The sequence below is a fragment of the Cydia amplana genome, chromosome 1, assembly GCF_948474715.1.
Source record: "Cydia amplana chromosome 1, ilCydAmpl1.1, whole genome shotgun sequence".
In the NCBI taxonomy this organism is placed as follows: Eukaryota; Metazoa; Arthropoda; class Insecta; order Lepidoptera; family Tortricidae; genus Cydia; species Cydia amplana.
In genome coordinates, this window is record NC_086069.1 from 3,787,694 (window position 1) to 3,798,863 (window position 11,170).

Sequence of the window (11,170 nt, forward strand, 5' to 3'; positions counted from 1 at the left end):
CACAGAGTGGAGTTAGACCGGAAACAGCTTCGATTCCATACACATAAGGGCGCGTGTACACGGTGCCGCCTCCGAGCCGCCGCCGCGACGCCGCCGCACGGGCTCGTGTACACGGTGCCGCCTCCGCGCCGCCGCCGCGCCGCCGCCGCACCTTCGCGCTATGTACACGAGACGCGTAAAGCCCGCCGCCGCGCCGCCGCTGCGCCGCCGCTGCACCTTCGCGCTATGTACACGAGACAAGTATAGTCCGCCGCCGCAGGTTTTACGCGTCTCGTGTACATAGCGCGAAGGTGCGGCGGCGGCGCGGAGGCGGCACCGTGTACACGCGCCCTAAATGTTTCGCACAGTAGGAACCATGATTTTATCATACGCCGCTGTGATTAGCTCGTGAAGGTATCACGGCAAGCTCGCTGACACCAGTTAAAGATCATTCCAACATATTTACATTTAAACGGACTGCCGCTCCTTTTGTGACAACATATTCTTCAGCATACCGCGTCTTCTGTCATGTCTCCATAAACTCTAACGTCTTTTTTATCTGCGTATAAAATCAGCTCTTGCAGTTTTTTTTCAGACAATATTTCCTCTCGTGTCACCTGTGGAGAATAGGCGTCCAAGGATTTTTTCTTCATAGCGTTGCCGAATTTCAGAATATATGTTCAGCCATCAATCACTTCTGCCTATGGAGTGATCCATACTCTCATAGTTCTCATGTTCTGCATATATTTAATGCAATTTATTTGTTTGTTTTCTTCCTATAGGTATAGGTTACGCAATGAATTTTTAAATTAATATTACATTGTACTTTTAGCCTGACTGACAATGAAAATCTATCATGTCGCCGATTTGACATCGCTGACAGTCTGGCGAAAGTCTCCTTATAAAAATCGTTGTATGAAGTTTAAGCTAGCTGGTATGGCGGATATATATATCTTGCTCTAACAGCGGCATCCCTTTCTCACTTACCTTCACATCCGCCATTGTCCGCCATGATTTATGTTTACTGTTCGCCGGGCTTTTTGAATCGTGCATTTTTGTGTTTAAAATCTGTTGATATTTACTGATTTGACGTAACAGTTACGACCATAACTTGGTTTGAGCCCGTGAATGTGTACCTATTATGTGATCTAAAGCAAATATGCACTACAAAACGTGTGAGATTTGCCGGTCGTGTTTGGTTGGTAGTCAAAAACGAACATTTATGGCTAAATTTCCATTGGATGAAGATAGGTAAGTTCAAAAATCTATTTGTTTTTCTACATAAAACACATAACGCATGTTTCTTTAGAAATTAAAATAAATTCTGGAATAAAATAATATCATTGTAAAAGTTAGTGCGGTAAGTACCCAGATAATATCGATATTTTTTCTGAACAGCTCTTAGGTCCATGTTATTGAAAAATGTTTTGGTTTCCCTTGCCATGGGTATATATAAATAGAAAGAGACGAGCAAAAACACTACTTGACTTTTAATAATCCGAGTATAATATCTTTCTATTAATATCGAAAAAAATTGCTCCTGTCCAGGTGTAAAAGATGGGTTCAAGTGACGGGTAATGAAGATTTAGCCTATGTGCCTATTGAAAATCAAGCCACCATGACTGACCAACTGCTGAGGCGACTAAGCCTCTTATTAATCAGAAACGAATGCCGAATTAAAAATAGATCTTTCGCGGAATTAGAAGACCCCTTAGTAGACACTGTAAAAAAAGGTCAACAACAGGGTATATCAAATTAGTAAATATTATTTTAAAAGATCTAATAGAATTAATTAATTAAAAAGAAAACTGTTGTTATCATTTATTACAATCATACTTTTTGTAACTTCTAAGAAAAAAAAATAGTAGTTACGAAAAGTACTTATTGCGAAAGTTTAATAATTAGTCTAAAAGCAACGCATTTTTTTTTTCAAATTATCGATATCGATAAAAATATATAACAGTGTGTGAAGCACATCCCTTTTTGTTGCTCATGTTGGCAGCAGTGCCGTCCACATCTGCTGTCATCGAGCTGTCATAATTTCTGTCCTATTGGTACAGGATTCTAGCATACGCTTCATACTACTCAGAATTTTAGGTGGCTAGTATGGAAGTCCCGTCTCTTAAAACGTAGTGATTATATTCTCTTGGATCGCTGATTTTTTACTATAGATGGTCAACCAAACCTTGTCAGTAGAAAAAGGCGCGAAATTCAAATTTTCTATGGGACGATATCCCTTCGCGCCTACATTTTTCAAATTTGCCGCCTTTTTCCTCTGACAAGATCTGGTTGACCAAGTATATTTAAAATGCGAAACTACAAATAGGTTATATCGTTTGTCAAAGCTGGGATCGGATACCGGTATTTGTTGTATGGGAACGGAAACGGTATTTTTTCGTTCTTTGCTAATTACTTCATTTCTAATTGGGCAATCTAATAATACGAAGTCGTTACATAAACACACAACTGAGTCCTACATTTCGAGTATAAAATAATTCGAAAAATATGGTTATTTCGATGTTTTTGCAAAAAACCGGTTCCGATCCCTGTGTCAAAGCACTGTCTCATTTCAAACATAGACAGAGAGAGTCATACTATCTTTGTCTTACACTAGTACTAGCACCCAAAAGAAAAGGATGAGTATAGTTTATATTGTTCTTATTTAATGACAAATTGGTTTGACCAACTATACTTACAAGAATGCACTTCGTTTTTCGGGTAAAATCGGACGTAATCGCGTAATAGAAAATGACAGCGTCGTACTAATTTAGTTGCAATCCAACACTCAAACTATACAGGATGGTCTATACCACAACGTTCAAATTTTTTTTTAGTTTCCTCATATCGTGGGCTATTAGGCGATTCTCAGAGATGACGTTTGGTGCCTGACTTCGGTGCCGAATTTTATTTTTTACTTCTTTGATACACAACTTTATTTCCTAAAATCTAGCCTTAATATAAAAAAATATTGGTAGTAGCCCACGTAGTGATAAAATAAAAAAAAAATGTTGGACATCGAGGTTTGTACCACCCTGTATAGAGTAGTTAATAGAGTCAGACCGAGAAAAGTCTGCAGCGATTTTGATAGCCCACGCAGTGCAAGCGTCATTTTAAACGTCAAACTTCTATGAATTTATGACGGGTAAATCGAGCGCGAAAATGACAAGTCTGTGATATAGCTGGTCAACCAAATCTTGTCAGTAAAAAAAGGCGTGAAATTTTTCAATACATTTTTCAAATTTGCCGCCTTTTTCTACTGTCAAGATCTGGTTGACCAAGTATAACACTTGCACTGCGTGGGCTATCAATATCGCTGCAGACTTTACGAGTAGCAAGGACCTAGGACCGCCTTAGATTGCGATGGACAGTCTTTGCATCAGGAACAATCCCGAGCGGGGGTCAAGGCCCCTTTCAAACAGGCGAGGTTCCCGGCTCCCGGAGCATCCCGAAGTCTCGACACCGAGGGAGACGAATAAATACCCGCTCAGCGCCGAGTATTTATCTTTTTAGGGTTTCAGGAAAAACGGGACCCTATTACTAAGACTCCGCTGTCCGTCGGTCTGTCTGTCTATTTAGATGATATATTTCTGTTGCCAACAACAAATAATAAGTACTAACAACAAAATAAAATAAATATTTAAGTGGAGCTCCCATACAACAAACGTGATTTTGTTGCCGTTTTTTGCGTACCTAATGGTACGGAACCCTTCGTGCGCGAGTCCGACTCGCACTTGGCCGGTTTTTAAGAGACGCCGCATGCTCAGCAGCCGCTCCTGCCGACCGCATTGTACGACTAAGATGCGGGGCGGCAAAAGTACTGACGCACGTGGCGTCCCACAGTAAGCACTTACCTCTTTCCCACGGCACCAGGGTCTAGCCGTCAGGCCTTATGCCGTCCGATCGGCTAAAGCCTGGCGGCTCAAGCATACATGGGATATTAGGTAACTCTGACACTAAGGTTCTCCTAACGATGTAATTAAGAACATGGTGCCGTGGGAACCTCCCAGCGCAACGGCAGCAGCTCAAGACATGGTGGCCGTTGCTCCCCACAGTGGAACCGTAGATGCATTGGTGGGGTTGGCATACCCATGGCAACCTATTAGGCGGAGAGCAACGGCCAAATGCATCGAGCAGTTGTCTTAGTAAGGTGGCTAAGTTTGGGAAGGGCCTACAATTTAGTTGATTTTGACAGATGGTTTGACGTATAAAATTCACCGTATTTGAGGTTAATAAGGTCTATTGTTTTTAAAATTTTGTATGAATTTACAAGCAAATATGAGCCTTCGTTAATTAAGTATTGCAGCCGGTTCTACCTTAATTCGATAATGTAGCTTATTTCAAAGACTATAAACTCTAAGTACTTAGAAATAAAGCTTTAAAAGCTTTAACCTTGGATAACTTTTAACTATCAACGTCACATGTGGATAAGTGGTGATAGGATGTCATTAATTAAAATACGCTTTAAGTCAACTTGTTTAGAATTGATTTTTCAAAAGCTCAAACCACGGATGATTTTTATCAGTCAATGGCAAAAGTAGATAAGTGGTGGAATGTGATTAAGTAATCTATTCTTTAAAATAGGCCTTAAGTCATCGAGATTAAAATTGATTTTTCAAAAGCTCAAATCATGTCACGCTATCATTAGTCACTTGTACTTTATCCTCGCGTCTTTTTACCAAATTTAATCACTTATCAGGTATTTCACATATCACGCAATAAATGATTAATGATTTGGTGACAAAGCATCATAGCCCTCCTGGTGTAGTCTGAATCCGAACAGTACCTTAAATATTACTTGGCTAGAGTAGGTAAGCATTCCATTCATAGTATTAGACACGAAGCGTAACTAAGTTTTGCCAATACCACTGCACTGAAGATTAGACGCGAACCTCCTATGCATTGTACATAGTTGTCTACGAGATCAGTTGGAACGAAACTTTGTTGATGCGGTGTTTGTTTTGCATTACATTCGGGAAACTATAGACCAAGCTAATTCTGCAGACTTTGAATGACAGCGTGTGTCAATTTGCCCATTTTAGCGTTTTCCAAAAAAAAAATTACATTTCATTCATGTCTTCAAAATATTGACTTCTTGGGCTCATTTTACTTTTCCTTTCCAGATCGTGACATTTTTGTATGAATAATTTTTTTATTTGTATGAACGTGACCCACTAGAAAAATATTTTTTTATACTTACTACATTTTGGGACACATTTTTTCATGTATGAGGCGTGAATGTACAAATGATTCTGAGTAAAATGAGCCCAAGAAGTCAATATTTTGAAGACATGAATGAAATGTATTTTTTTTTTGGAAAACGCTCAATTATAGGCCTTTTTATCCAAACAAGGCAACGTTGACGTTAGGTTAGGTAAGGTTAGGTTAGGTTAGGCGTATACACTGCGCCAATGCGGCTGTCGGCTTTCGTAGAAGACAATCAGTCAAGTGTAAACGCGCCCTAAAGCAGGCAATTATTATGGAGATGCAAGTTTCTAGGCGTGGACAAGTTTGGCGGGAATTCAGACAACATAATAGTTTGGTTATTTGCTTACTAAAAATTAAGTCATTAATCGCTTTCAGATAAGTTTATGACTCTGTATTAAATAGCCAACTATAGAAATAGAAATAGAAAATATTTATTTGGCGTAAAAAACATACATTATTTAGGTACAACAGAAAATGAATTAAAGAAAGGTACACCAAATAGGATGCCGCTCAGCATAAGCAGTGTCTCCAAGTGTAAGGCCTGAGTGGACGCTCGAAGCGGAGCGTTCGGCGGGGCGTGCAGCGTGGCGTCGGGGTCACAAGTGATTTGAGCAGCGTGCACTAAGGCCGCTCCTATACGTTTGCATTTGTTTAACATGCACGCCGCACGCCCCGCCCCGCTGCACGCCCAACTCGAGCGTCCACTCAGGCCTTACACTAAGACACTGCGCTGGTTTTGGGGGCACCCAAAATTAAAAGCTACTACTGGAAGGGTTAAAATTATAGGAATTTATTAAGACTATTTTGGTGAATAAAGGATGACTCACGCTACACCGGGCCGGGACCGGGCCGAGGCGTCGTTAAAGCACTCTCAATTGATTTGTTTTTATAATGCGGCTGCTACATTTTAACCGACCTAAAATAATATCGAAATAAGGATTTCTCTTTGATTTCTCGGAAGATGTTGATATTATCTTTTAACCAGAAGCTTTCTACTTCGTTTAGATAAATATAAGCAAATTATATAGACCGAAAGTGTTGTAAACCAATATACAAAGTCACGTCAACCACTTTCGTCGTAATAGGAGAGCCGAAGACTAAAGAACAAAAGAAGAAATACGTCTTTATTATTACCTTGTCTCTAATTCAAGTAATAAGAGTTTCTTACATATTCTGATGTTCAAACGAAAGGCACTGAGATATTCTGATAGCTTTTTTCTCTTTTTAAACATTTATGTTAATGCAGGAAATACATTATTTCGTACGATGTTGACACCATCTTGTTAGATTTTCTAACGGAGCCCAAACTGTACGCTAAAAGGAGCGAGTATTTCCACTAGTAATTCACAAGGAAAACAAGTATTCGAGTATTTCGAGTACGCGTATTTACACTGCTAAACAAAGGCGCCTTAATTGCATTACTCTGTTCTTGTAAAAGCACAAGAATTGTTCATATCTGAGCCGGCGTGTGGGACGACATGCATATTCATATAGTAAGTTAAAATGTGAATGTTTTCGGAGTTGATTAGTTCAGCGTGCGTATTTTTTCCAGTATGAAAGTGCAGAAGGGTATTTGTTTGAAAAAAAAAAAAGATTAATTATGTACATAATTAGGCATTAAGACACACTTCGGTTGTGACACTTGTGACTCGCTTTCTTTTCGTTTAGTCAACACACACTACACTCGTATTATTAAACCTAGCATGTTCCACTCTACTTAATATACTTAATCTGCAATTTGTATTCTTTCTTCAACCAAAAATGTCACTTTTGTCACTAACACATCCGATCCATATCATATCTTTAGCAAATTTTTGACGTAGGTATCTTAAAGTTCGAAGCAGGCCGTAAGGTTTAACAGTTAACTATTAGATTTATTCACACTATAAATATGTCGTTTACAGAACCCTAAAAAGCCATATAATTATGTACTTACTAGTATTGTTAACGCTTGAAATCGGCATGTGTAAAACAAAACCCAACTTCCTAGCAGGTTAAACAGTGGAACGACATAACCCTTAAACTAATTAAAACTAACCCATTCCCAGTATAAACACAAGTTAGGGAGTTATTTCCTAGTTCGCAATATGTGCCATAAAATCGTATTTAGTTTAACCGTGTCTATGAAATAGCGAGAAACTAATTCTGTAGTTAAGATGCGCTAGAGGACTAGAGTTTTAGCTTTAGTTGATCCTCGCGGGGCTTAAGGCTGTTGGGGAGTGGGAGGGGATGGGATTTAATAATTCGATGAATATAACCTATCTACCTACTTTGCATACCTAGGTATATTTAATTTACTTTTGTGCTGGTGCGCTGAGGGTAAGACCTTTCTCCGGGAACTGGTTCGTCGCCTGTTTGAAAGGGGCACTGACCCCCGCTCCTGGTTTTTCCTGATGCAAAGGCTGTCCATCACAATCCAACGCGGCAACGAAGCGAGCGTGATGGGCACCTTTGCGTCGGGGGCAGCCCGGGACGGGTTTTAGTAGGTATTTATTTTTTACATATTTAGTTTGTATTTATATTTAAGTTTCTACATATAAATAGTCTTCTATTTACTTTTTCTATTACTAATTACAGTACATAAATTACACTGTAAAGACATACCTATTTTGTTAATCTTGGAACCAACGACATCAACGAGCTCTCGGTACTTGTTTCTACACTTCAATTTTATTATTCTTCTGTAACCTGTAATAAAATGTACTCTTCGAAGACCGCAAAAGTATCTGACACGATCTTATTTGTAGAGCCATATGAGCGTGTGACATATTTTTGCGGCCTTCGAAGAGTAACATATTATTGCCGGTACTTGGATTTTCAATAGGTAGGCTCCTATTCGTTGCATTACGTCAGTCATCTCATAGAAAAAAGTTCATTTATATGCGTACCTTACAACTCAGAAAGTATTTTCGACTTGGTACACATTTCCGGTTTCCTAGTAAAACTTTTAATAATATCAATCCACTGAATAATATGCTTATAACATGTCATGCACTGGAGCTAGCAAAATCCAATTCTGTTTTTGCCACACGATCATAAATCCAAGGAATTGTCATTAAAATTTGCTCGCGCCAGTATATCACGCTAACGCCAGATGATTCACTTGCAAGACGACCGTTTATATTACACATGCTTGAGAACATATTTTATCACAGATTCAATTAGAAATTTATTAAAGATAAAGATAAAAGATAGTTTATTCAAGTAGGCATAATTAGGAATACGCTTATGAACGTCAAATAAAGCTACACCGGTTCCAATTCTACACCTATTTATTAAAATTAGTTTAAATAAATGTTCTGGGCATTGAAATGTCATTTGATGGCATTTGAGCCCGTACCATGAGTCACTGACAGTGTCAAAACTGACATATACGCTGTCGAGAACGTAATTTACTTTCTATATGTCGGTGGCAGATCGTAAAATCGGGCATATCGAGATATTCCTAGGCATATCATGAAACGCCGCCATTTCATGATCTGACTAAGATTAACCCAGGCGTATCACGATCTGCCTTATAAAAGAGGCGGCAGATCGGTCAGACCAATGTATTCGTTGATATTCCTAGCTTCATACCGGGCGCATCGTAAAATAATTGATGAGATATTCCTAGGCATATCATGAAATGCCGGCGTTTCATGATCTGCCTAGGAATATCACCCCTTGAGGTTTGCACGATATGGCTGGTCGTCGCTAGGCAGATCATGAAATGCCGGCGTTTCATGATCTGCCTAGGAATATCACCCATTGAGATTTGCACGATATGGCCGGTGGTCGCGCTAGGCAGATCATGAAATGCCGGCGTTTCATGATCTGCCTAGGAATATCACCCCTTGAGGTTTGCACGATATGGCTGGTCGTCGCTAGGCAGATCATGAAATGCCGGCGTTTCATGATCTGCCTAGGAATATCACCCCTTGAGGTTTGCACGATATGGCTGGTCGTCGCTAGGCAGATCATGAAATGCCGGCGTTTCATGATCTGCCTAGGAATATCACCCATTGAGGTTTGCACGATATGGCTGATGGTCGCGCTAGGCAGATCATGAAATGCCGGCGTTTCATGATTTGCCTAGGAATATCACACCCTACTTATTTGATATGCCTAAACGTCGCTAGGCAAATCGTCAAACGTTGATGTTTGAACGATATGGCTGGTAGTCGCTAGTCAGATCATGAAATGGCGGCGTTTCATGGTATGCCTAGGAATATCTCGATATGGCCGATTTTACGATCTGCCTCCGACATATACATCTCGCTCGCACGTAGCGAGTACGAGCGAGATGCATAGAAAGTAAATTACGTTCTCGATGACGTTTGTGTCAATGGCAAACTGGTGGTAGCTACACTGGTGATTAAGCATAACAGTATTTAAGTAATTTACTACGGTTTTGAACCGTAGGCTATAGCCATATATAGCTAGGCCATATAGCCATATATGGCTAGGTCTATATATAGAGGACCACAAAGGATTCCCATTTGATCCCCTCCCCCTTCCCATGTATGTTCAGCGAAAATTAATGGTTACTGAGAAATCAGCACTATAAAGTAAAGCCTGTTCGAAATCCATTAATATTTCCATTACTATTTCTGCTTGTTTACGAGAAGTGTAAATGGAAAATAGGTCATGAATTCAAAGTACCTATATAAATGAAGTTTCAAAATTTCCAAAAGCCAAATTACCAATTACCAAATACCTTTAAATTAGCAATTGTTGTATATAGTATAGGTATTTATTTATTAGTAGAATTTTGCTATATGGGGGTTTTCGGGGGCGAAAAATCGATCTAGCCTAGGTCTTATCTCTGGGAAAACGCGCATTTTTGAGTTTTTATATGTTTTCCGAGCAAAGCTCGGTCTCCCAGATATGTACCATAATAAGCAAAATAGTTTGAAACCATGAGTATAAATTTTAAAGTTGAAAAATTACTGTCTTGGGTGAGACTTGAACTCACGGCCTCTGGATCGACACTCCAGCGCTCTGCCATCTGAGCCACCAAGACCTCAAGAACTTAATACTATTGTTCGCAGACGTTACTGCTTGTTAAAAATTTAAATTACCATGAGTATAGTCAACATACACGTTAGAAATCTATAATGTTACGGACCAGCAAATAGCCCACGTGAGTGAGACGGTAATTTTCCCTAAGTTTAAATTACTATCATTTCAAGCCCGCGGCCACCTGGCCGTATCATCAATTATTAACGCCGGCAGCTTCTGAAAGATGGACGGCCCGATCGATATGTCAAATACAATTTACGTGCACTTTTCAGCGGCGAAACGCTGGGGATTAAAAAGCTGCAAATGTTTGCAGATATAAGACGATTTTGCTGATGCTCATTCAGTTCATTACAAAGTTTATTAATTTAAAAATAAAAAGTACATTTTGAAGTTTAAATAACAAGTTGTGATCAGAAGATTGTTTGTTGACACAACCGCTATCACCCCACAGCCAGGCGTTGTCAGGGCCATGCTTTGGAACTAAATTGATAACAAATAATACTTCGTGATCGTCAAAGAAAAACATCAGGATAAAGGACATGTCACTACTACCAAACTTCTACCTTTCGCGTTCTAGTTTATGGCATTTTTTTTAAGTCACTCCATCACAGCTCTGCACTTTCTAGTAAAAAGAAGTCCATCAACGAATAAAATTGGCAATTCAAACAGGATGAGCCTTTTACTGGCCGAGTATGGACTAAAAAATCTGTAAAAACGGGCCAGCCTACACCGATTATGGCCGGCAGAATGATTTTTTGTTATTCCATTTAACGAATGTGACAAAATATTCCGTGAAAGAATCCTCAACAAATGTGACGTTGATAAATTAAAAGATCGTATTTAAGTATGGTGCAAAGTAAAGGTTATAGCGCGCATGCGAGCTAGATCATAATAAGACTATTTACCTAATTTAATCACCAAGTGCCTTCAACCAGCAGAATAATTACATGTTTAATGATCACTCTAAAAACAAAAGCTTATGTGC

At 39.4% G+C, this 11,170-nt stretch overlaps 1 non-coding gene across 1 annotated transcript; it reads right to left on the bottom strand.

Moving 5' to 3' along the window:
• Nucleotides 1-10,113: 10,113 nt before the first annotated feature.
• On the bottom strand, nucleotides 10,114-10,186 carry Trnad-guc (transfer RNA aspartic acid (anticodon GUC)). The gene has a single exon. It is a non-coding gene; the product is annotated as a tRNA-Asp (tRNA).
• Between the last annotated feature and the right edge of the window lie 984 nt (nucleotides 10,187-11,170).